The 27101-nt window shown below is 50.2% G+C and overlaps 1 long non-coding RNA gene across 1 annotated transcript in view; it reads right to left on the minus strand.

Moving 5' to 3' along the window:
• LOC144771913 (uncharacterized) overlaps positions 1 to 27101 on the minus strand; it is an 825386-nt gene that overhangs the window by 234623 nt on the left and 563662 nt on the right. The gene's annotated exons all lie outside the window — the stretch shown is intronic.

Raw genomic sequence — 27101 nt, forward strand, 5'->3', positions numbered from 1 at the left:
GAAGCAAAAAGGACACATAACAGATGCCGGACCAATTGACTGGTAGACGATAATAACCCTTGTTTCCACAAATGAAGTAAGTGTTATGGGAAGATAAAAAAGTGCTATTGTTCATTCCAGTAATATTTAACACGGTGGTACAGTCACCTTTTCCCATGGGAATACTGCCAATACTGCTCACACAAAGTTCTGCTTGGGTTCTGGTTACAGCGATAACAGAAGGCCCATTACCCTTGACTGTTCAAGTGTTGGGGAAAACATATCTGGTGGAGGAATTCCCTCTGCGATACTCCTCCATTTCCCATACAGTTCCTTTGGCTTGGGGATCTCCTTTCTCATCGGGGTAACAAACCCAGTTTAGTTGGGCATTGAGTCTTCCTACATCAGCAAAAACCCTTTGACTAATTTCAGAGGCCCACAACATTGCAAACCAGGCTCTACAGGAGCCATTATGTGAGAATGGCAAGGGAATAAAAGGTGTTCCACCCTTCTTCTGATAGGCTGGCATCATTCCACATACCCAGCAGTTGGTAGTGTTGTAGGTATGATGTAGTATTTGTATGAAAGTGTTATTGAGGTATGACATCCTGTGCTTTTGTTCGTGGTAGGGAAGAGTATAGTAAAAATGTTCAGTGGGGACAGGAGTAGTAACGGGCAATAGGGTTCGGGCTGGAATCACTTTCTCCATTGTCCTAAAAACTGCTGCCAATATTATCAATAGTATGATCAGAGTCACCATACACAGAGTTTTGTCTTTGTTTCACAACTGCAACTTAGATCTCAATTTCTGCATCTCTCCTCCTTGGTATCGATACAACCACAGGTTGGAGAGAGATCCAGGCAACACTGAACACGTTTCACAACCCCCTCTGAACATAGTTCAGCTGATTCTGTGATTCTACCGTGTCACAGCCAAACCGTTCCACTAATTGAAATTGGTCCTCCAGTACCTCTATCTGCTCCTTCCCTTCCTTGGTCATACCTTGTGGCTGAAGGCGTAGTTTGATCAGGAAACAAAGTATCTTCGTCCAGAGGAGCAACACTTTTTTGAGTCTGTAAGATGTCTTTCAGATCTCTTCTGCCTTCTGGCTAGAGAACAGTTGCTGGGATCCGCTTGCTGTGTGTTCCATGACTCTAGTTACTTCTGTTGGTGACGCGGAGAACAGTTCGAGTCGCAAGCAGGACCTGCTCCGGATTCTTCCAACGAGGCTCCAAATTCTTAGAACACTGGAAATTTTTCACGAGGAAAAATTCCCCAGGTTGAAGACCATGAGCCGGACCCTCTGACTTGTCTGGAATAGCTTCATGCACCCGCTGATCAATCAGAGACAGTTTTTCAGTCAAGGATTTAAGATAATCACTCAAAACATGGTACTGTACTTCTTTGATTATATTTGGTCTTGGAGGTCCCCATACATTCATAGGCCTACCAAAGACGATCTCATAGGGAGAAAGTCCAATCTTATTATGCGAAATGGAACGAACAGATAACAATGCTAGAGGCAAGGCACCTGGCCAATTAAGGCCCGTTGTTGCTTGTATTTTTGCTAGCTTTAACTTCAAGGTAGCATTGTACCTTTCTACCATACCCGCTGCCTGAGGATAATTAGCAGCATGACACTTCTGCTTCACCCCTAAACCCTTCATTAGGTACTCAGTTATCTGGCCAGTAAAGTGGGGGCCGTTGTCACTCCATAAAACTCTACAAATTGCAAAACGGGGGAAGAACTCCTTTAACAACATTTTGGCTGTTGTCAAGGCTGTGTTGTCTTTGGTGGGATAAGCTTCTACCCGCTTACTAAAGGAACAAACCACAACTAGTACATATTTTAAATTCTTACAAATCTCTAACTGGATGTAGTCCATTTGGAGTGCTTCGTAAGGAACCTGGAGTGGAGAAAATCCACCAGTAGGGGTCGATCCTCCCTTCCCAAGGTTGTGCTCTTGGCATATCATGCAATGCTTGACCAAATGCTCAGCCATTTTCCGAATGTGCTTATTATCCCAAACCTGTTCTAGTTGGGAGATGGTGTTTTTGGCACTAACGTGAGCAGGTCCATGAGCCATAGTCACAAAAGGCAATACATAGGCATAGGACAACTTACATTTTGAAATATCTTTTGACCTCCAACATCCCTCATCATCTAACTCTCCTTCCTTTTGTCATTCTGCTCTTTCTTGTTCAGCGGGTGACTGCTGTATATCCTTAATCTCTGTATACATGTTGTCCCATCTTTCAGCTTGAGATCGTAGTACATACATTTTACTCGCGGGTGCACTTGCAGTCTCTCATGCAACTTCGTCAACAAAAGCATTCCCTTGTCCCACCTTGTCTGTAACTTTCTTGTGGGAACTACATTTCATAATGGCTATACTCTTTGGCAATGTCAAGGCAGTAAGAAGACTATTTACCAATTCGCCATGTTGTATTTTAGAACCATGGGAGGTTAGGAATCCCATTTCTTACAAAGCTTACCAAAGTTGTGTGCCACACCAAATGCATACTGGCTGTCCGTATATTTATTCTTAATCCCTGACTGAGTTTGCAAGCCCTCAAAAGCGTGTGCAGCTGCTTGGGGATATTTTTGTGGGATACGGGCTGTTTCTACCACAGTTTGTAATGTAGTTATGGCATAGGATGCAGAGGTAGTGCCATCAAGTAGTCTTAAACAAGAGCCATCCACCCGTAGTTCTCCCTCAGGGTCTAACAAAGGTGTATTCTTTAGATCTATTCTTCCCTTAGTCTGTTCTTCTGTGAGGAAAATACAGTTGTGTAAATCTTGAGTTTGATCAGCTGGTAAAGGTAACAATGTAGCTGGGTTTAATGTTAAACATCTCTTAAGTGTGATATGAGGTGCCAAAAGTATAAGTTCGTAGCCTGTGAGTCTAGCGCTAGTGAAGTGTTGTGTCTTAGTCTGGTTCAGGAGTGCATCCACAGAATGTGGTACCATGACCATAAGCTTGTTACTCAACACTATTCCTTCAGATTGTCGCATAGAAGTCGCTGTGGCGGCAACCGCTCTGAGACAACCTGGAAGTCCCCTGGGCACTGGGTCTAATACAGCTGAGAAATAAACACATGGACGATGCTTATTACCATATGGCTGTGTCAAAACTGACAATGCACATCATTCTCTCTCGTGTACATATAGTATGAAAGGCTTTGCATAGTTTGGAGTGCCTAACACTGGAGCAGAACAAAGGGATGTACAAATCTGCTGATATGCTTCCTGACATTCAGGTGTCCATGGTAGAGAAGAGGGAGTGTCTTTAGTAACAAGGGACAAAAAAGGTTTGATGGTAAGTGAGAAGTTCGGGATCCACTGTCTACAGTAGGAAGTAATACCAATAAGGGCCCTGACTTCCTTTTGAGTCCTTAGAATAGAAAGTTTTAGGATAGTTTGAATCCTATCTTTAGTCAGAGTACGGCCTCCCTTAGACAAGAGATGGCCCAAATAAGTGACCTCAGACTGGCAACATTGCAGCTTATTCTTAGAGACTTTATGTCCCTTAACAGCAAAGTGATGCAAGAGAGAGAGAGTGGCCTCTTTACAATGCTCAACTGTGTCTGCAGCTAGCAAAATGTCATTGGCATATTGCGCAAGTGTAACTCCTGGTGGCAAAAGAAGTGCTTCCAACTGTCGTTCAAGTGTCTGACTGTAAATGCTAGGACTTTCTGTATTGCCTTGTGGAGCCCTACAGAATCTAAATGAGCGGCCCCATAATGAAAATCCAAAAAGTTATCTGTTGTTTTCAAGTATAGGAATAGAGAAAAGGGCGTTTTTAAGGTCAATAACGGAGAATACAGTGGCTGTAGGTGAGATTAATGTCAACAAAGTCGTAATATCAGAGACAACAGGATATTGAGAAATCACTATTTTGTTGACTTCTCTTAAATCAATCACAAATCTGTTAATCGTATCCCCCTGTTCCACCGCCCCATTTTAGAATGGGGAGAATGGGGCTATTGCATACATTAGAGGAGACTTTGGGTAAGAGCAGGAGTACCCTTTCAACTCATTCGGCAGATCAGGGATCCCGAGGGTTTACATGTATTGGTTGTGGGGAGGCTAAATGGTAGGGAGGTGGTGAGGGCAGCAAATATGCTCCAAACACAGAACAATCAGCCTTTTTTGCACAAATATCTGGGAAACTTGCTCCTTTCTTAACAGGGTCAGTGTTACTGGGTGGGGATTTCAATTCTGTCACAGATGTCCATTTAGATAGATCTGATCCCCTACTCCAGGACGCGCCTACACATGCACTCTCAAAAGTCAGGCGGGACTGGCAGGGCAGGTGGGGACTGATAGACACCTGGAGGGCGTACCACCCTACTACCCGGGATTATTCGTTCTTTTCTGCCATTCATGACCTCTATGTCTGCCTTGATTCGATGCTCTGCTCACCTGACATACACGCTGTAGTGCAGCATAGCGAGTAACTAACTTGAAAGCTTTCTGACCATAACCCATTATTGCTACGTGTGAATTTACTGCCCGAACGTCCCAAAATGCCAACTTGGAGTTTGAACCCAGACTGGAAGATCACGCGTTTCGGGATATGGTGGAAACCGGCATTACTGATTATTTTCAAAGAAATGCTGGTACGGCTCATCGTTAATTGGTGGAGTGGGACGCTTTCAAGAGTGTAATACGGGGACAATGCATATAATATAAACTGGGAGTGCATAGTGTATTGCTGTAGGAGTTACAGAGGGCGGATCATAAGCTGCGGGATGCTGAGAGTGAGGCCTGGGCGCCCAGATCGCCAGCGCGACCTAACAACGGCGAGGGAGGAGGATGCGGTACAAGTAGCGAAATGCGCTGCTTTGATTATAAAAAGTACACTGTACGGGCGCATGTGGAGCGAGATAAATCTGGGGCGTTGCTGGCATGGCGAGCTAACCCGGCGCGTAGAGGGATGGTTATTTTAGAGCTCCGGGCCCCAGATGGGGAAGCCTGTTATACGCAGAAGGGGATAAATGGCCTGTTTTTTATTATTATAATGCTTTGTATCAAATCAAAGTGGCCCGGACGAAGTAATTATCCAAGAGTTCCTAGAAGAGGCGGATCTCCCCGTATTAGATCATGAAAGGGCGGAACTATTAGGTCAGGACATTACCCTAGGAGAGGTCCGTGGCGCGATTAAACATATGGCCCGGAAGAAAACCCCTGGCATAGATGGTCTACTGGTGGAATTTTTTAGCACGTATGTTGATTTGTTGGCCCCTAGGTTGGTGACATTGTATAATAATGCCAAGAAAGAGCGCCTTTTGCCTGCCACTATTCGAGAAGCATTAATTATACCATTGCTCAAACTGGGCAAACCTCCCCATGATCGTACCGCCTATCGCCCGTTGTCAATGCTGACTATGGATTGTAAGATTTTGAGTCGCATCCTGGCGGCCCAGCTACTCCCCTTTATGGTCCACTTGATACACACCGATCAAGCGGGTTTCATACCCAAACGGAATACAGCTCAGAATGTTCGATGCCTCAATGTCCTAGAAGCGGACACCTACTGCAAAGAAACTGCTGCCAAATTGGCGATTGATATTGAAAAGGCCCTTGATAGCCTAGAATGGTCGTACTTGTTCCACGTCATGAGATGTTTTGGGTTGGGAGATGGTTTCGTAGATTGGACATCTCAGTTGTAGAACCAGGCTACAGCGAGGGTAAAGACGGGAAAGATGGTGTCAGACAGTTGTCTAATAGGACGCGGGACAAGGCAGGGTTGCCCTCTTTCTCCTCTGCTGTTTGCCCTGGCCATGGAGCCGCTTGCGGAACGGGCTAGGACGGGCTTACATTATGGGGGGTTGAGAGTGCAAGATCAAATTCATCATATCGCATTATATGCTGATGATCTTCTTTTATTTTTGGCAGACGAAGAGGATGCCCTTCGCGGCGCAAAGTTGCTATTGGAAGACCTTAGCAGGGTTGCCGGTCTGAAGGTAAATTGGACAAAGACTTGTCTTTTCCCGGGGGTGAAACAATCTGTGGGCCGCGAAAGCACACAGGAGGTACGTTGGGAGCGGCAGTGTTTGGCATACCTTGGCACTCGCATTTACCACACCCAAGCTGACTTATTGGAAGGTAATATGGGTAGGGCTATTAGATCGCTCAAGGATTGTATGGAGTTTTGGGGTACACGCCCACTCTCTGTAGCTGGACAAGTGGCCATACACAAGATGGTAGCGCTCCCCAGGCTGTTATAATATTTCAGAACATTACCGGTTTGGATCCCGGCAGCTGTTTTCAAGTCAAGCAATTTCAGTCAATGGTAGTTGGGTTTCTTTGGGCTGGGGGACGAGGGAGAGTAGCTCTCAATACATTAATGAGGCCACGGTCAGAGGGGGTGCTGGCAGTCCCTGATTTTGAATCATATTATTTGGCGGCACAACTACAATGGCTTACTCAGGCAGTGGCACGATCATTACGCAGCGATGAAGATGGAGTGAGAGCTCAACGGAGTAGGTAGATGCTTTCCAAATTGCTCCTGCAATTGCCGCTCCCAGTCTCTTTGTTGACTCGAGAGGTGGGGACGTTTAAGCTCTGCTGGAATAGGAGTCACAAGGGCATGCAGATAGTGCGCCCGTATGCCCCCTGGTGGTATGTAATGCATTGCCGCATGGCGGTAATTGGGCAGTGTTGGAAGACTGGGCGGACATGGGGCTGCTCACCATAGGTGATCTGTATGATGATGGTGCCTTAATACCATACGAGGTGTTACGAGACAGATATGACCTCGCTCGGGGGGAATATTTACTGCACTTAGCGCTTGTTGCGGCCAACCAGGCACATTGTAAAAGGGGACTCAGGGAACCACTTACCTCTATGGTTTGCCAATATGTGGTCCTAGCTGCTGGCACCATCATGGCAGTTACTTGTCTATATCGTCGAATGACAAATGAGCGACTGACCCATCTGGTAACACTCCGGCGATGGGAGGTGGATCTGGGTGCTGAAATCCCTGAAAAAATGTGGGAGGGATTGGTGGAACGTGCATGGAAGAGCACCTGGAATGCACGTCTTCAGTTACTACACTTCTTTATTCTTCATCGGGCATATCTTACACCGGAAAACATTTATAAATATTTTAATGTGACTTCGGCAATGTGCCTGCTATGCAAAGTTACTGGGGTGGATTTCTGCCACATGTTATGGAATTGCCCCCACCTTGGTTCAGATTGAGAAGAAGTAGTTGTTCTTTTGCATACTATTACAGACAGGGACGTAGAACCCACAATAGGCCTCTGCTTGCTGCATTGGTTCCCCCATACTTCTAAAAATAAGGTAACCAGTAAATGTATAGACCTGGGGCTACTATTAGCAAAAAGGAAAATAACAGCCCACTGGAAAGCCTCGGCCCTAATTTTAAGAGATGGCGTGCTGAATTTCTTAAATGGGCGGAATGCGAGGGTAGAGCGCGACTACGGCTAACGGCCCGCACTAAAAATGATAAACGGATGGAGCAGGCGAGGGCTTGGGAGGCACTAGTGCAGGTGTTGCGTGCACCACATATTGACACCGATTAAGACTCGAACACGTCAGGCTGGAGACTCCTCCTTGAGGGTTTACCTCTCCTTAGGAGGGCGAATACGATGCTTGCTCTCATGCCATTGCCTCTGACAGCTTGGATTGGCTTCTTGGATTACTATGTTGGGCACAAATACCGTTGACATAATCATGACTTGTAGCTGACCTTTGTTTTCAAATTGGGATAAGTGAGTGGGATTGGGTTTGTTTTCTGAATTATTTGTTACATTGAGGCATTGGTAACGATATTCATCTGATGGGACTGGAGTAGATGTTACTGGCACTCTTGATTGATGATATAATGGTGTGGAGGTTATTAACATGTTCAAAACAAGATATTCTGTATCCTCTCTCAACTCATCGGGAGAGGATGACTTCCTCAGATATATAGTGTCAGCTGTCAGTCAATATCTATCAGCTACATTAAAGTAAAAAAACACCCTCCTCCCTCCTTTCTGGCTCACCCTAATTAAGTTATAACGGGTCAGAGGCTTGTCTCATCCTCAATCTGTCTTTTGCTAGAGGTCTCGTTCAGTAGGGCACATTCCTTATTGCCAGATCTTGCGACTAGTGGGCGGTAGAGGGGGGGCAAGCATGGCTATTCTTTAGAGTAAGGAGACACATGTACAATATGTGTTGTGGGATAGAGGTTCGATTGCTTGAAGTGCCTCCAGCCTCAGATCCCATTCCATTGAGATCGGTATGTTACGTAGTGATCTTGTTTGCAAATTATATTGTATAATTTATTGGACACTGGATGGTGTTTGCATTCAGACAAAGGAAGATTATATTGAGTTTAAATGCAAATTTTGAGAAACTAAGGTTTGTATGTTTCTGGTTCTCACAACTGAGGTCTTACCTTCAGATTTAAGACACACTGTAAACCGAGAGGTCTGGGAAAGAGATCGGTTTGATTAAAAGAGCAGAACCAGTGCAAATTGCAGTAAAACAGAATGAAGTGTATTTCCTTACTCCTCATTACAAGCTTACTCGTGAGGCAGAGGAGGGAATTGCACCTCTCGTTGAAAAATCATTGAAGCAGCCATTTTCAGAGAAGTCCTAAAAAGCCATTTAACTCGCCTAGAATGGGCTTGTGTGACCCAAACGGAAAATGGAGAATATCATAAGATCTGTGCAAAGTAATAAATAAAATAGCGATCCCTTGTTGTCCTGTGGTACCAAGTCCAGAAGTGATTTTATTCAAACTCCAGCAGATGCTGAATGGTTCACAGTGATTGATTTGTGTTCAGCATTATTCTCTATTCCTCTTTATGAGAATCGTCAATCTTTTTGACTTCAGACTTAAAAATAGAATCCTCGTTTCATGTAGATTCTATAGGGGTATACTGTGAGTCCCTCAATCTTTTACAAAATACTCAAGAATGATTTAGATTCTTTAAAATTGGCTTTAAAATTAGCTTGGGACTCAGCACAAAGGAGAGCTGAAAGTTGGACACAAATGCATTGTTTAATCATTTAGCTGAAAAAGGGCAAAATGTGGTCCCTACTAAAAGGCAATACTCTAAAAGGAAGCTATTTATTTGGGACATCAAATTGAGAAAGGAATGAGGAAAGTGTCCAAGGAGCACATATCTACAATTGTGAGAATGAACCCTCCTAAAATACAGAAAGAACTGGGGATGTTTCTAGGGATGGTTGACTATTGTAATCAACAGTTTTCAACTGTTTCCTGGCTGCAAAGCCTCTACAGAGGTGTACGCAAAATGATGTAACTGATACTGTGCCCTGGGATAAAACATTTACTCAAGCCTTCTAGAACTGAAACTCTTGTTGTAAACAGCACCCACACTAAAAATGCCTAACAATGAGAAGTATTTTTAGCTCTCTAGTCCTGGAAAAGTAGAAGGCACACTTTTTGTTCTCACGCAACAACATGGAGAGAGAAAGAGGCCAATCGCATATTTTTCTGCAACACTAGACCCAGTGGAGGGGGCGTGGCCTCGGAGTTGGTGAGGGAAGACGTGTGAGCTTGGAGCTTCACGCCGACCCTGATATTTATCCTGAATTGGGACTTTGAATTGATCCTCTGAGCGCCCGGTGAGGCGACAGCGGGGACTGGGAGCGTCCGTAGCGCTGATCAGAAGGCTGAGTAGCCCCCTGCCTGGGGAGCTGGTGAGGCGGTACGATTCTTTGAAGAGCGGCCAAGATGGCGCTGATGGCATTTCGGCGATGTCCCAGACATGAACACAATGACCAGAGGCTAACTCGAGTGATAGCGGAGGAAGCGGGAGAGGACCGTACAGACTGTTGAAGCTAACTCTGCCATCTCTGCCGCAGTGATGTTTCGGGAACCCTGCAGAATCAGAGAGGGAGTTGTTGGTATTGGGCCTCATTACGGCCAGAAGGACCGAGGAAGCATCAGGGGCGATCACCCTATGAGGGAGTGCCTGGCGGGGATACGAGCGGTGGCCGGATGCATTAGAAAAGGTACTAGGGCGCCCACAGGAAGAATCGGATCGCGTACGGATGACTAACTGGAAGAGCAGGCGACCAGCTTGGATGCCGGGTGGAGCAGAGGGGCCAGCTGGGTGGGAGGCAGCGGTGGGTACTGCCGTATGCATCTACATTGAGAGGGGCGGCCGCTTGGCATTGCTGGACTGCAGGGTACCAAGCGGAGGGCCCGGAGGACTACAATCAATGGTGTGACTGAGGGTTACCGAAAGGAAGCGGAGTCCCAGAGGAGAGTCCCCCTACTCAGCGGAGGAGCGAAAAGAGGCTGGCTCACGGCAAGAGGCGAGGGCAGAAAGTGAAGATCGGCGGGAAGCTCCGCAGCGGCACTATAAGAAAGGAATGTATCCTGGGAGGGCGGTCGGAGGATTACCCCAATGCATGAAGTATTGAAACACTTAAAGGGGAGGTAGGACAGTGAATGCCCGCCATTTTGTGAACGACCACCATCTTGGGTGCCCGAGCGGGAGGAAAGGCCCGCACTATGAGGCGCATCGTGTTGCGCCGCTGGACGCGACCGGGAGAGGGGAGAATACCCAAGTGCACATTCCTGATCCGTTGCAGATCACATCGAGGTCCCCGGAGGGCTGATTACAAAGGCGGTGGCTGACCTGGGAGGAGGAGAGCCACTGATTGATCAAGGTGTGTGAGGTGGCTGTTGGACACTAGAAGGTGAGGCAGAAGGGCCACGCAGTGCTAAAAGGTGGGAGGCACTACAGCTGACCTACTAGGGGGAACTGTGTTGCGATCCCTAGAGCGAGTGAGACTTTGGTGTGCTGCCACTTTGAGCAACATTTGGTGGAAGGATGATATAATAGGGGGAGAGTGGTGACCAGTATATCTGGGACATTGCGCACGTGACTGAACTGCCAGCAGTCACATTGAGGAGGAGGGGCCAGGGCAGGGGCACTTGACCAATATAGGTGATCTTGGTGTGGATTTTTACAACTGTCTGCGAACTTTGTGACATTAATGTTATCCCTGAATGTGTAAATTTCGTAGAAAAGAGAGGATTGGGCCGCGGTGGGACGCCACTTTGTCTTCGAATTGCGCACGATGGGTACACTCTGTGTGGGGATTCGGTGGATTGGGCGGAACATGACTGGAGGTACCTGAGGGGGAGAATATGAGGAGTGGCAGGCTGCATGGTGGGAGGTGTGCACCACAGCGGCGGTAAGAGACCCTATTGATAGAGGCACGAGCTCCACACCAGCACTGAGTGCAAGTAACGTTGGACTACAGTGGGGGACCTCCGAGGGTGCTAGAACTTGGGGCATAATTATAAATGGGGAAACCCCGAGGGAAGCAAGGGGGTGCACCCCCTGAGATGGAAGAAGAAGCTGGAGCACCGGACAGGCAAGAAGTGATCACACAACACCCAGAAGGGATGACGCAACAACAAGTAGATCAAATACTTAAAGCTATTACGGACACCAGGCAAGCTCTCCAACAGGACGTTGCGCATGTGGCGCAAGGATTAGGACTGCTTCGAGCTGACCATGCTAAGCTTGATGACAGGGTATAGCAGACAGAAGTCACCCTAGAGGCCCAGGAACCTGCTCAAAAGGCACTGGAAGCTCAGATGACGGATGTTCAGCATCGATTGCACACTCTGGAGCGGAGAGCTGAGGACGCTGAAGGGAGATACAAGAGGAATAATGTCCGCGTGATAGGGCTCCCGGAAGGAGTGGAAGGGACTAATATGGTTGAATACCTGGAAGCCTGGCTGAGAACGGAAGTAGCCCCTGAAGGCCTGTGCTCATTTTATACCCTGGAAAGAGCGCACAGGGTTCCAGGCCCGCCCGCTGGCCCCAGGAAGGCCGCCCAGGCCGGTGGTGGCGAGACTGCTTCATTACAAAGATAGGGACCTCCTGTTGCATAAGGCTCAATCCACGGGACCCTACAAATTGGGCAACGGTAAAGTGACATTGTTCCCAGATTCCACAGTTGAGGTACAGCACCGCCGGGCTTCGTTCATGGACGTCAAGAGGGCACTCCACGACGAGGGTCTCTAGTATTCATTGATGCTCCCGGCACGACTAAGGGTGGCCATGGACGGCAAGACGTATGTCCATGACAGCCCTAAGGAAGCCTGGACCTGATTGGAGTCGTACAAAGCGGGCACGGGTGAAGCAGGCGTGACATGAATTCATTAGCAGAGGAGACACACCTGCACTGTTTGCGGCGCCTCCGAAGACACCGCCTGGCAACCCAAAAACCCACGGAGACAGAAACGGAGAAAGAACGATCAGCTGCATTGCAGGCTGTCACATCCATTTCTCAGGAGAAGGGAGCAGCATCGTTGGCGGCGACAGAATCGGAAAAGGGCTCCTTGGATCAGACACATAAGAATCGGATATGGGAAGTGTTCGCCTGCCACACGTGACACCTGGGACAGCAGACGAAATTGCGGATGCATAATGCTGTGGACTTAATGGTGGAGACATACAGATGGGAGGGGGGATTCGTTTTAATCCCTGGTTCTTTCCCTTACTCCTGGTGGTACCTGAAAGCCGGAGGGTGAAGGGTTTGGCACGGACAGACGGTCAAGTGGAATTGTGGTTCCTTTATGTTACTGCCTAGGATGAGGTTGACTAACTATCTGTGGGGGTATGGCGCGGGCTGAGGTAGAACTAGGAAGTCGACCCTCTGCCGCTCTGGGCCCACTCCCCTAATTTTGTGGGGGTGTGGTTTCTCGGTATTTCCTGGAGAAACAGGTAAAATAGTAGTTTGGATGGGTACTAGCGTTGTAGAGCCTGTTCTGCGGTGGGGAAGTTGGGGATGTTTTGGGGGTTTGTTTAGGGTAGCTAGATCCACTGGGGTGTTCCATGTGGGGAACAGTTGTTTATGGGGGAGCGATTTCAGAATGGGGACGTTCCTTGACTTGAAATGCATTACCTGGAATATACAGGGGCTCCACACAATGATGCAATGCCATAAAGTGCATGCTTACTTGGTGCGAAGGGGGACCCATATAGCCTTTCTTCAGGAAACTCATATTAATCGGATGGAGGGGCTGGCACTGAAGCGCAGATGAGGAGGCCAATTATTTTACACGACCTACTCGGCTTTTGCTAGGGGGACCTTGATATGGGTTAGAGCAGGAGTCCCATTTCAGCCGATGCAGCAGTTGGTGTACCCAGGGGGGAGGTTATGGTGGTAGCGGGTCACCTCAATGGTGTAGATTTGGCGTTATGTAGTATACATGCCCCTAACATGGATCAGGCTTCTTTTTTTGGTCACCTATCAGGAAGATTAGCACCATACCGGACTAGTTCAGTATTGATGGGTGGGGACTTCAACTCTATTGTGGACGTAGAGATGGATAGATCCCACCCCCGTTTCTCGACGCCCCAATGCATAGAATTTCCAAGGCCAGGGGTGCATGGCAAAGCAGTTGGGGGTTGGTGGATACATGATGAGCGCACCACTTGGAGGAGCAGGATTACTCTTACTACTCCGGCCTCCATGAATTGCATGTACGGTTAGATGCGATACTATGTACTCCTGATATCCATGCCAAAGTAGTCCATAGTGAATATCTCACTCGAACAGTGTTGGATCATAATCCACTACTAGTGCAGATACGATGGGTTCAGGAGAGAGCTGTGATACCGACCTGACGGCTATGTCCAGAGACACTGGAAGACCCTGTCTTCCGTGTAGAAATTGGGGTGGGTATAACTCAGTATTTTACTGACAATGAGGGCACAGCATCAACAGTGGCATTGGAGTTGGATGCTTTTAAGGTGGTAGCACGGGGCCTATGTATAACGAAAATGGTGGGGGTGATGAAAACACTGTTGAATGACATAGAGGCAGCGGAGCACCAGTTGCGTGCAGCTGAGAGGGATCGCCCAAAGAACCCGGGGGCGCAAGGTGAGGTGTCGTATGCTAGGGAGGCAGTAGCGATGCAAGTGGAGAAGCTGCGCTGATTTGACCACAGATCATATCTGATGAAGGTGCATGTGGAAGTAGATAAAGCGGGAGCGTTATTGGCATGGTTAGCTAATCCTAACCCTCGGCGATCACCTATACTGGGTCTGACAGCCTCGACGGGGGAATTGGTGTGCACGCAGCGGGGGATCAATGTATTGTTTTTTGATTATTATACTGAACTCTACCGCATCAAACTGCAACATGCCGGGGATGCAATAGAGGAGTTCTTGTTTGACTTGACGTTGCCTCAGCTGGAGAAGGAACAAGCAGACCTACTAGGGCAAGAGATCACAATAGGAGAAATTCGGTGTGCAATTAAGCATATGGCGCGTAACAAAACCCCTGGGGTGGATGGTCTACCCATAGAATTCTATTCCGTGTACATCGACTGCTTATCCCCACAACTATTGGCGATGTTTCAAGAGGCATAGAAGTTGGGGAAGCGACTGATTACCACTCAGGAGGCCATTATTATTCCTCTACTGAAACCTGGGAGGGAATCGTCGGATATGACAGCATATCGCCCACTCTCAATGTTAACCAGCGACTATAAAATTTTGAGCAGGATCCTTGTTAGACCTGACACCTTTTGGCGTGGTTCTTCCCCCATCTTTTTGCCTCTGACTCATGTGTTTTGATGCTGTGCTGGATTTCGTTTTTGCTGATTTAGATGTTTTGGACACTCTGCCACTGCTGATCAGTGTCAGAGTGTAAGTGCTCCTTCTGTAAATTGTGATATTGATTGAGTATACCTAATTGGCATATTTGTATCACCACGAAGTCCCTAGTAGAGGGCACTGTGTGTGCCAGGGCTGGTGATGACAAATGCTACTAGTGGGCCTGCAGTGCAGATTGCGCCACCCACATGAGTAGCTTTTAAAAGGTGACTCAGGCCTGCCAGCGCAGGGCCTGTGTGCAGTCAGTGACTGCCATGTCAGCCTGGCCAGTGTCCCCACTGGCTAGGCCTAATCCTTCCCTGTCTGTGCACATCAGTCACCCCTATGGAAGGCTCAAGGTACCCCCCTGGGCAGGGTGCAGTGTATGGAACAGGTAGAGCATGTGCTAGTGCAGGTACTATGCTCTGGTAGTGGGCTACAGCCATTTTGTGTGCTCACCGCTGTAAGGCTATCTTGCTCCATAGAGTAACATGGAGGGGGGCTAGGCCCATGTGATACCAGCCTATCTCCCCATAGGAACAAGATGGGACATAAGTGAAAGATATCCCTGGACTCAGAATTTAATGACACATCTTTTAGTGAAGGGTGTTTTTAAATCCTGTGTTGGAGAATCGCACTTTTAGAAAGTGGCTGTTCTCTTGTCTAAACCTTTCTGTGTGCCTGGGTTTGTGGAATGTCTGCCTGGTCTGGATGTGACAGGAAGGGGCTGCAGAGCCCCAGAGGAGAGGGTCGGAGCCATCCCGGGGATGAAAGGGCACATCTGCCTGCTTGGGAGGAGGGAGGAAGGAATGCCAGATAAGTGCTGGGTTGTGCCTGCCTACCTCCCCCACATTAGCTCTCTCCTGGTGGTCAACTGACCCCACTGGCCCTGAAGCTGACAGGAAGAAGAAAGCCAGAGACACCTCAGTGCTCCGCAACCCCCAGAACTGGTTTAGACTGGACCCAGGGCCTCCATGCACAAAGAACTTCAAAGACATTGGGGGGTATAAGGAAAGGACCCCTGTCTGCAGAGAATCAGATTCTGAAATTCTGCAAGCAAGAAGGAACCCTCGCTGGAAGGAGGACAGCTAGAGAACTGAAGGAAGACTGCCTTGCTGTGTGCTCTAAGGGCTGACTTGTTCTGCTGTCCACCTGGAAGCTAAGGAGAAGAAAGGGACTTTGCTGTGTGCTGTGACCCTGCCTACTTGAAACTGCCAAGACTCTGCTGTGTGCTGTGTCTATAACTGAATCTCCAAGGGCCTGAGAAGAGCTGGCCTCCTGCTTGGAACCCAGGGCTAAAGGTTCCTAAAGCTATCCCAGGAAACAGCTGCAAAATCGTGCTGTTGGGACCCGAGACGCGTGGTGCTGGACTGCGGAGCGTGAGGAGGAGATCGGTGTGCTCATCGGCACATTAATCGTGAGGGTTGGAGGCTTGTGGAGCCTCCCCTCGTGAAATCTGCTCCCAGGTGGTGGCAAGGTCGAGAGGGGGGTCTAGTTCTGACCAGCGCCCTTTAAAACCCTTTGCCGCCAAATCACCGTCGCAGCCCGGGGCCAGGATCACCCCTGGAAGTTGCTGTTCGTGACCAGGAGCGGCCGCGGCGAAGAACGAAGCCGCCGCGACCCCATTGGCTGAGGGAGCCAAGCCCCCTCACTAACGCCGCGAGGGGATTGGCCCGCGCGGCGCAGCGTCATCAGCTGTGGTGTGCCGTGATTGGCTGAGCCTGCGGAGCATCATCGGCGAGGCCGCGCTGCCATTGGTTGGCGGCCTCGCGCTCAGAGGGGCTCGACTGAGGGCCGCGACCGGATTGGCTGCCTCCGCTGAAGCTGCGGGAGGTGCCGAAGGATTGCCCAGAATCACCGCCGGGACCGGGGAAGAGCTCCGACCCCGCCGAGGGACCTGGAAGCGTCCCGCACCCCTGGCCCGCCGTCCCTCCATCAGGTGAGCTTCACCGCCTCCCCCGCCGCTCGTTGGATTGTCGAGAGCGGGCGGGAGAGGAAAGGGGACCGGCCGGGGCGGGGACGCGTGCAGTCTGTACGGCTGGTGCGCAGTGGTGCGCCTGTATCTCAGGAAGACGCGAGGCTGCCCCGGGGACGAGAAAGAGTCCCTGGGCCTCGCGAGGGAGTTGCAACAGCGCATGAAGCCCACGGATATAAGTACACGTGGGCCTTGTTTTCTTTGCGCATGCTGGGAGCATCACAGTATAAATCAGTGGCCATATTCTTTTAAGTGCTGATTTGAGAGACTAGAGACTATTTTTATTTTTATGCTGAGAACTGCCTATTTACAAGACCTACTAAGAATTAAGTGCAACCTTGTTCTAAATGAAGTGTTTAACGTGCAACCTTTAAGTTAGAAGTGCTATCTGTTCTAAAGAAGTGATTATCATGCAACTGCTTCATTTACATGCTGAAACTAGATAAAGTTATATTTTATATATACTTACCTGTGTGGTCTCAGTTTGTGGTGGATTGGGAAATGCTGTTGTGTTAAGTGCAAATGTTATCCACATTGTCTCCAAGTTTAGCCTAGACTGCTCGCGCCATGCTACCTAGAGGGTGAGCAGGGGTTATCTCAGAGGGTTATTCCGTCGCCCTGACCGGAGCTAGGGGTCCCTACTTGGGCCAAGGTACTTACCTTTGCCAACCAGAGACTCCCGGTTCTAACATTGGTGGCAGCGGTGGGATTTTGAACTAATGATTGCACTTGACCTGCAGTGATTTCTTGTACATCACTAGTCTAGTTTAGCGGAACAGGTTGCGCAGGATTTTTTCTTTTTGGTGAAACCTTTTTAGTTGAAAAAGGGTAGGAGGTAACATGTCTCAGAACGCGCAAAGCATGAATGCAGAAGGGGAAGTGGAATTTGAAATCCAGGAGTTGCTCACCTATAACAAGGAGCAACTGAGAAAATTCTGCAGACAGCTGGAATGCCCAGTAAGGGGCGGCGCAAATAAGGAAGAGCTACGGACAGCTCTGAGGGCCTGGTGGGAGGCCAAACATGGTGACCTGGAAGCTGCTACTGGAGAGGGAGACACACCGGAAAACGGGTTTTTGCCCAGTGAATTGCCAGTGAGGAAGCCAGGGTCTAGGACCGGCAGCGACCACTCCAGTAGGGTTATGTCTCCAGAGGAAATAGAGGAGAATCAGCGAGTTAGGGCCCATGAGATTGAGCTTTTGAAGCTCAAAGCGGAAGCCGACGAGAAGAGACTGCGCCTAGAAGTTGAGAAAGAGGCGCAGGAGAGAGCGGCACAGGAGAGAAGGCATGCTCTCGCTTTGGAGGAAAAGAAGCTCCAATTGGCTCATGAGAGGAGCATGAAGGAATTGGATTTTAAATATAAAGAGAGGGGGTCCAGTTCTAATGGTGGCAGCGCACAACCAGTACAGGCGGGTAAGGTATACATACCAAAGGATCTGGTACAGAATTATCAGAGGGGTGAGGATATTTATGCGTGGTTCAGAGCGTATGAACTTGCCTTAAAGATGAATGAGGTACCTGAGAAGAATTGGGGAGCAGGATTGTGGAAGCATTTTGAGGCCTCTGGGAGGGATGTTTTGGCACCCTTAGAAGCGAAGGATGCTTTGTCCTACTCCGCCATGAAGGAGGCTTTGTGCCTCAGGTATGGGCTCACTGCTGAACAGTACCGCCAGAAGTTTAGGAACTTCAAGAAGCTTGATTCAAGTACGTGGGTGGAGTGTGTGAGTATGTACACGCGTGCACTGGAAGGTTGGATGAAGGGCAGCAAAGTTACTGATTATGTGGGGTTGTGTCACTTGATTAGTAGGGAGCACTTAAGTAGTTTGTGTGTCCCAGAGCTGCGCCAGCATCTTTTAGACAGTAAGTTAACTGATCCCAGTGAGCTTGCTAAAGAGGCGGACCGGTGGACTAGCACCAGGGTCCACAAGGGGGTGGTAAGTACCCCAGCCAAAGGTGGACAGGGTCCCCAGCAGAAGAGTGGGGGGGACACGGGTAATCAAAAGGAGTCTTCTAAAGGGCCCCAAAGTAGTTCCCAAGAGAAGGTGTCTCAACCCCCCAAGTCTAAGAAGTCCTGGCCCCATAAGGGCCCGCAGGACAAGAAGACCCTCACTTGCTATGCATGTAGGGAGGTGGGGCACATTGCTCCAAACTGTCCAAAGAAGAAATCTGCACCCACTGGTGCTCCAGCTCCAGCTCCGGCGATAGCCAGTGTAGCTTTGGGAGGGGATTTGATTTCTAGTGGGGAGGAGGGGTTAGCATTGATGACCCTTGTCTCTCTAGGAGACCAAGAGATGGCCCAGGAAACCTTGCTGCCCCAAAACACTAAGAAATACGGGCAGAAGGTGACCATCAATGGACAGGTGGTGGAGGCTCTGAGAGACACAGGGGCCAGCGTGACATCTGTTAGGTGTCAGTGGGTGTCTGAAGAGCAAATTGTTCCCCAGGTACTCCGGCCTGTGGTGGCAGCTGACAGTTCAGTGCGCTACTGCAGGCTGGCGAAAGTTCCATTTGAATGGGGAGGAGTCTCCGGTATTTTGGAGATTGTTGTAAGTGATGCCTTGCCTGTAGATTGTCTATTAGGTAATGACCTGGAGAGCTCCCCATGGAAGGAGGTGGAGCACAGGACTCACTTGGAGATGTTGGGTTTGCCTGCGTGGATCTGTGTGTCCACCCGTGCAATGACAGCAAGAGAGGGCGGTCTAGCAGAACTGGAGCCTGGAACAATGGCCCAGGGACCTGCCAAGAGAGGAAGGGGTAGAGGGCGCGGGAAACCAGCCCCCACTGTTCCCACGGTCCAGGAGGAGGCAGACCCGGAAGGGGATGCCCTGGAACCTACAGGGGAGCAGGTGGCCGAACTAGGGGAATTGCCTGAGCTGTCCCAGTGGCAGCAAGAGGGTGGTCCCTCCAGGGAGGAATTCTGCCAGGCTCAGAAGGAGTGCCCTTCTCTCATTGGTGTGCGGCAGCAGGCTGCTGACCAGGCCGCAGGCCTGGGGTCCAAGGAGCATTTGATCTATTGGGAGGATGACTTACTTTATAGTGAGCCTAAGTTCGCTGAGCCCGGCGCAGCCCGTGTGCTGGTGGTACCGGAGCGCTTCAGGAACTTCCTACTGGGTCTGGCTCATGACGTGCCTCTCGCTGGACATCTGGGGCAAGACAAGACCTATCACAGGCTTGTCACCCATTTCTACTGGCCCCAGATGAAGACGCACGTCTCTGCCTTTTGTAAGTCTTGTCAGACTTGTCAGGCCAGTGGCAAGAGCGGAGGGAAGCGCGTGGCACCCCTCCAACCCTTTCCCGTGGTGAGCACCCCTTTTGAGCGGGTGGGCATTGACATCGTGGGGCCCCTGGATCCCAAGACAGCCCTAGGCAACAGGTTTATCCTGGTCTTGGTGGACCATGCCACTCGGTACCCGGAGGCCCTTCCGCTCAGGACAGTCACCGCCCCAGTGGTGGGCCGTGCCCTGATGGGGATCTTTTCCCGGGTGGGATTTCTGAAGGAGGTCGTTTCGGACCGCGGGCCAAACTTCATTTCTAAATATATGAAGTCTCTGTGGAGTGAGTGTGGGGTGACATACAAATTCACCACTCCTTACCACCCTCAAGGAAATGGTTTGGTTGAGAGATTCAACCGCACATTGAAGGGCATGATTATGGGCCTGGAAGAGCCCATGAGGCGGAAATGGGATGTCTTGTTGCCATGCCTGTTGTTTGCCTACAGGGAGGTGCCTCAGAAATCATTAGGGTTCAGTCCCTTTGAGTTGCTGTATGGCCACCCTGTCAGAGGACCTCTGGCTCTGGTGAAGGAGGGGTGGGAGAAATCCCGTGGGAAAACCCCTCAGGATGTGTTCAGCTATTTGCTGGCCATTCGCAACCAGACCAAGCGCTTCAGGAAGCTCGCTCAAGAGAACCTGGAGGCTAGCCAGGAGGAAATGAAGAGGTGGTATGACCAGAACACTTCTCTGGTTGAGTTCCAACCTGGTCAGAAGGTGTGGGTGATGGCGCCAGTGGAGCCTTGTGCGCTCCGTGACAAGTGGTCTGGCCCATATGAGGTGGTGGAGCGCAAGAGCGAGGTTACCTATTTGGTTAACCTGAAGACTCCCAGGCAGCCCCTGAGAGTGCTACATGTGAACCGCCTCAAACCCCACTTTGAGAGAACTGAAGTGACTATGCTCATGGCTACGGATGTTGGAGGGGAGGAGGATAGTGATCCTCTCCCTGACCTCCTGGCAGTCAAGGAGCAAGATGGGTCAGTGGATGGTGTGGTCCTCTCCCCCACCCTGACCCCTGAACAGCAGGAGGACTGTCGCCAAGTCTTGGGTCAGTTCGCCCCACTGTTCTCCCTGACCCCAGGTGTCACCAAGTGGTGCGTCCACGACGTGGACACTGGAGACAGCATGCCTGTGAAACAGAAGTTTTACAGGGTGGCTGACAAGGTCAGAGCTAGCATCAAGGAAGAAGTTTCCAAGATGTTGGCGCTTGGGGTTATTGAGCCCTCCAGCAGCCCCTGGGCTAGCCCAGTGGTCTTAGTGCCTAAGAAAGCTGCTACCCCCGGTGGCCCCCCAGAACTTCGGTTCTGCGTGGACTACCGTGGGCTCAATGCGGTCACGAAGACTGACGCGCACCCCATCCCCAGAGCTGATGAGCTGGTGGATCGGTTGGGAGCTGCCCAGTACCTGAGTACTTTTGATTTGACTTCAGGGTACTGGCAGATTGCCTTAACTGACGGGGCAAAGGAGAGGTCAGCATTTTCAACGCCGGAAGGACACTTCCAGTTTCGTGTCATGCCCTTTGGGTTGAAAAATGCTCCCGCCACATTTCAGAGATTAGTCAACCAGGTACTGGCAGGGCTGGAGCAATTCAGCGCAGCCTACCTGGATGACATTGCGGTGTTCAGCTCCACTTGGGAGGAACACCTACAACACCTCACTGAAGTGTTGAAGGCTCTGCAGAAGGCAGGCCTCACTATCAAGGCCAGTAAATGCCAGATAGGGCAGGGATCTGTGGTGTACTTGGGACACCAGGTGGGGAGCGGCAAGGTGGCGCCCCTACAGGCAAAAATTGATACCATTCTGGCTTGGGAACCCCCCAAGACCCAGACTGAGGTGAGAGCCTTTCTAGGTCTCACCGGGTATTACAGACGGTTTGTCAAAGGCTATGGCACCATTGTGGCCCCTTTGACAGAGCTGACATCTAGGAATCAGCCCAGGAAAGTGAATTGGACTGAGGCCTGTCAAACTGCTTTTGACACCCTCAAAACTGCCATGTGCACAGCACCGGTGCTTAAGGCACCTGACTTTTCAAGTGAGTTCATTGTGCAAACTGACGCTTCAGAGCAAGGCGTGGGAGCAGTGCTCTCACAGATCAATGATGAGGGAGGAGACCAACCTGTGGCTTTCATTAGCCGGAGGCTGATCCCCAGGGAACAAAAATGGAGTGCCATTGAAAGAGAAGCTTTCGCTGTGATCTGGGCTCTGAAGAAGCTGAGGCCCTACCTGTTTGGGACTCACTTCCGTGTTCAGACCGACCACAGGCCCCTCAGATGGTTAATGCAGATGAGGGGTGAGAATCCAAAATTGTTGAGGTGGTCCATTTCCCTACAGGGGATGGACTTTACGGTGGAGCACCGCCCTGGTACAGAACACGCCAACGCTGACGGTCTGTCCAGATTCTTCCGCCTTAGTGATGAGGACTCCCAAGAGGTTGGGTAGTTCTCCCCACTTTCAGCTGGAGGGGACACGTGTTAGACCTGACACCTTTTGGCGTGGTTCTTCCCCCATCTTTTTGCCTCTGACTCATGTGTTTTGATGCTGTGCTGGATTTCGTTTTTGCTGATTTAGATGTTTTGGACACTCTGCCACTGCTGATCAGTGTCAGAGTGTAAGTGCTCCTTCTGTAAATTGTGATATTGATTGAGTATACCTAATTGGCATATTTGTATCACCACGAAGTCCCTAGTAGAGGGCACTGTGTGTGCCAGGGCTGGTGATGACAAATGCTACTAGTGGGCCTGCAGCGCAGATTGCGCCACCCACATGAGTAGCTTTTAAAAGGTGACTCAGGCCTGCCAGCGCAGGGCCTGTGTGCAGTCAGTGACTGCCATGTCAGCCTGGCCAGTGTCCCCACTGGCTAGGCCTAATCCTTCCCTGTCTGTGCACATCAGTCACCCCTATGGAAGGCTCAAGGTACCCCCCTGGGCAGGGTGCAGTGTATGGAACAGGTAGAGCATGTGCTAGTGCAGGTACTATGCTCTGGTAGTGGGCTACAGCCATTTTGTGTGCTCACCGCTGTAAGGCTATCTTGCTCCATAGAGTAACATGGAGGGGGGCTAGGCCCATGTGATACCAGCCTATCTCCCCATAGGAACAAGATGGGACATAAGTGAAAGATATCCCTGGACTCAGAATTTAATGACACATCTTTTAGTGAAGGGTGTTTTTAAATCCTGTGTTGGAGAATCGCACTTTTAGAAAGTGGCTGTTCTCTTGTCTAAACCTTTCTGTGTGCCTGGGTTTGTGGAATGTCTGCCTGGTCTGGATGTGACAGGAAGGGGCTGCAGAGCCCCAGAGGAGAGGGTCGGAGCCATCCCGGGGATGAAAGGGCACATCTGCCTGCTTGGGAGGAGGGAGGAAGGAATGCCAGATAAGTGCTGGGCTGTGCCTGCCTACCTCCCCCACATTAGCTCTCTCCTGGTGGTCAACTGACCCCACTGGCCCTGAAGCTGACAGGAAGAAGAAAGCCAGAGACACCTCAGTGCTCCGCAACCCCCAGAACTGGTTTAGACTGGACCCAGGGCCTCCATGCACAAAGAACTTCAAAGACATTGGGGGGTATAAGGAAAGGACCCCTGTCTGCAGAGAATTAGATTCTGAAATTCTGCAAGCAAGAAGGAACCCTCGCTGGAAGGAGGACAGCTAGAGAACTGAAGGAAGACTGCCTTGCTGTGTGCTCTAAGGGCTGACTTGTTCTGCTGTCCACCTGGAAGCTAAGGAGAAGAAAGGGACTTTGCTGTGTGCTGTGACCCTGCCTACTTGAAACTGCCAAGACTCTGCTGTGTGCTGTGTCTATAACTGAATCTCCAAGGGCCTGAGAAGAGCTGGCCTCCTGCTTGGAACCCAGGGCTAAAGGTTCCTAAAGCTATCCCAGGAAACAGCTGCAAAATCGTGCTGTTGGGACCCGAGACGCGTGGTGCTGGACTGCGGAGCGTGAGGAGGAGATCGGTGTGCTCATCGGCACATTAATCGTGAGGGTTGGAGGCTTGTGGAGCCTCCCCTCGTGAAATCTGCTCCCAGGTGGTGGCAAGGTCGAGAGGGGGGTCTAGTTCTGACCAGCGCCCTTTAAAACCCTTTGCCGCCAAATCACCGTCGCAGCCCGGGGCCAGGATCACCCCTGGAAGTTGCTGTTCGTGACCAGGAGCGGCCGCGGCGAAGAACGAAGCCGCCGCGACCCCATTGGCTGAGGGAGCCGAGCCCCCTCACTAACGCCGCGACGGGATTGGCCCGCGCGGCGCAGCGTCATCAGCTGTGGTGTGCCGTGATTGGCTGAGCCTGCGGAGCGTCATCGGCGAGGCCGCGCTGCCATTGGTTGGCGGCCTCGCGCTCCGAGGGGCTCGACTGAGGGCCGCGACCGGATTGGCTGCCTCCGCTGAAGCTGCGGGAGGTGCCGAAGGATTGCCCAGAATCACCGCCGGGACCGGGGAAGAGCTCCGACCCCGCCGAGGGACCTGGAAGCGTCCCGCACCCCTGGCCCGCCGTCCCTCCATCAGGTGAGCTTCACCGCCTCACCCGCCGCTCGTTGGATTGTCGAGAGCGGGCGGGAGAGGAAAGGGGACCGGCCGGGGCGGGGACGCGTGCAGTCTGCACGGCTGGTGCGCAGTGGTGCGCCTGTATCTCAGGAAGACGCGAGGCTGCCCCGGGGACGAGAAAGAGTCCCTGGGCCTCGCGAGGGAGTTGCAACAGCGCATGAAGCCCACGGATATAAGTACACGTGGGCCTTGTTTTCTTTGCGCATGCTGGGAGCATCACAGTATAAATCAGTGGCCATATTCTTTTAAGTGCTGATTTGAGAGACTAGAGACTATTTTTATTTTTATGCTGAGAACTGCCTATTTACAAGACCTACTAAGAATTAAGTGCAACCTTGTTCTAAATGAAGTGTTTAACGTGCAACCTTTAAGTTAGAAGTGCTATCTGTTCTAAAGAAGTGATTATCATGCAACTGCTTCATTTACATGCTGAAACTAGATAAAGTTATATTTTATATATACTTACCTGTGTGGTCTCAGTTTGTGGTGGATTGGGAATTGCTGTTGTGTTAAGTGCAAATGTTATCCACATTGTCTCCGAGTTTAGCCTAGACTGCTCGCGCCATGCTACCTAGAGGGTGAGCAGGGGTTATCTCAGAGGGTTATTCTGTCGCCCTGACCGGAGCTAGGGGTCCCTACTTGGGCCAAGGTACTTACCTTTGCCAACCAGAGACTCCCGGTTCTAACAATCCTTGTGACCCGACACCTCGCATACATGACACAGTTGGTCCACAAGGACCAGGCGGGATTCATCCCCACACAGAACACGTCTATTAATGTGCGATGATTACTTCGCATTTTGGGGGGAGGCCACAGTTCAGCACCAACAGCAACAGTCCTTTCGGTCGATATTGAAAAGGCCTTTGATAGCTTGGAATGGCTGTACCTCTTTCAGGTTTTGCAAGTGATGGGCCTGGGGAATGCATTTGCGGAATGGACTGAGATCCTTTATAGATCTGCGACGGCTCGAGTACGAACGGGGGCGACAGTCTCCTCTTCCTGCTCGGTTGGGCGGGGAACGTGACAGGGGTGCCCACTTTCTCCCCTTGGCAATCGAACCACTGGCGGCACAGGCCAGGTCGGGGAAGCACTATGGTGGACTGGAGATACGTGTAGACATGTAGTATATATCGCTCTATGCGAATGATTTACTCATGTTCCTGGTCAATACGGGAGAGGCTCTGCAAGGGGCAACATTGTTACTGCGTACGTTCGCTGTGGCTTCGGGGCTCCGGGTGAACTGGGCAAAGACCTGCCTGTTCCCTATGTATATATATTGATGGTGGGACCCACCCCGACAGAGGGTGTACGATGGGAGTCCTACTGCTTGCCTTACCTGGGAACTAATATCTATCATACGCAAGAGGATCTGCTAGAAGGTAATATAGGTAGAGCTCTGAGAGGGATTAGAGGGAACGTGGTGTTCTGAGGCACACTGCCTTTATCGGTAGAGGGTAGAGTGGCATTGCTGAAGATGGTGGCGCTCCCTCGGTTGCTGTACTACTTTAGGATGCTGCCGATCTGGATACCGGGCTCCTTCTTCAAAACAATCCGCTCCCTGGTAGGAGGGTTATTATGGGGGAATGGAAGGTGGCGGGTGGCTCTGGCCACGATGATGCGACTCCGAGCTGAGGGAGGATGGGCAGTCCCAGACTTTGAATTATATTATTTGGCAGCTCAGCTGCAATGGCTTACCCAGGCAGTGGCGAGGGAGTTTAGGGGTCTGGATGGCCCGATGGGTCGTGGATTCCACGTCATGTACTATCTTTTGTTATACTCCATCAGCGACTGCATCTTGGGTCACTAACTCACGAGGAGCGGACGCTGCAGCTATGTTGGATCCGGAGCCAACGTAGAAGTGGGATTGCTCGACCATACGCCCCGGAGATTCCCTTGGGTATGTGCACTGCTCTTCCACATGGGGGGGGCTGGTCCACGCTGGCTAACTGAGAGAAGTTGGGGGTACAAGTGGTGAGAGACCTATATGAGGATGGAGCTCTTTTGCCCTTTCAGGTGCTACAGGATAGGTATAGCAAACACCACTGGGTATGGGCTCCCAACAGTAAGGCCAAGCGACTGACCTAATATAAAACTAAACAATTGCCAATAATCTTCAATCCTTCTCTTTTAACCATGGCACATTAGAATTAAACACAATGTGGGTACAAGACTTGTTCAGTCTGAATCAATCACTTTTTTATGTTTACTTAAAGTACATTTGTTGGTTAAATTTCACCAATTTTGCATTTTCAACATCTACAATAAACATACAAAACGATTTTTACATTTAATAAAACATTAAACTGCACATATTCAAAATCATTCAACACTAACAATCACTCAACACATCCCACATTCAACTGATTCTCTCTCAAAAATATGGGTACCATACCTGTTCAATGCGGTTCTCACGGGGTTTGATCTACCGGACACCTGGTTGGGAGCTGAGATCGTCCCCATTCACAAGAAGGGTTGTCCGCTAACCCCATCTAACTATAGGCCCATTAGCCTTATCGATACAACACAAAAACTAATGGGTAGGATCATATTGGACAGGATATAAGGGTGGGTGGAGGAATACCAAATACTGACTACTCTCTAGGCCGTATTTAGATCAGGCATCTCAACCCTGGACCAAATCTTTCGGCTCCAGGTCCTATTTTGGAAAACAGCAAGAGTGGAGAGTGGCAGCCTCTACCTTGTCTTTGTGGACCTGCGGGCCGCTTTT

Source organism: Lissotriton helveticus, chromosome 8 (assembly GCF_964261635.1).
Source record: "Lissotriton helveticus chromosome 8, aLisHel1.1, whole genome shotgun sequence".
Taxonomy (NCBI): domain Eukaryota; kingdom Metazoa; phylum Chordata; class Amphibia; order Caudata; family Salamandridae; genus Lissotriton; species Lissotriton helveticus.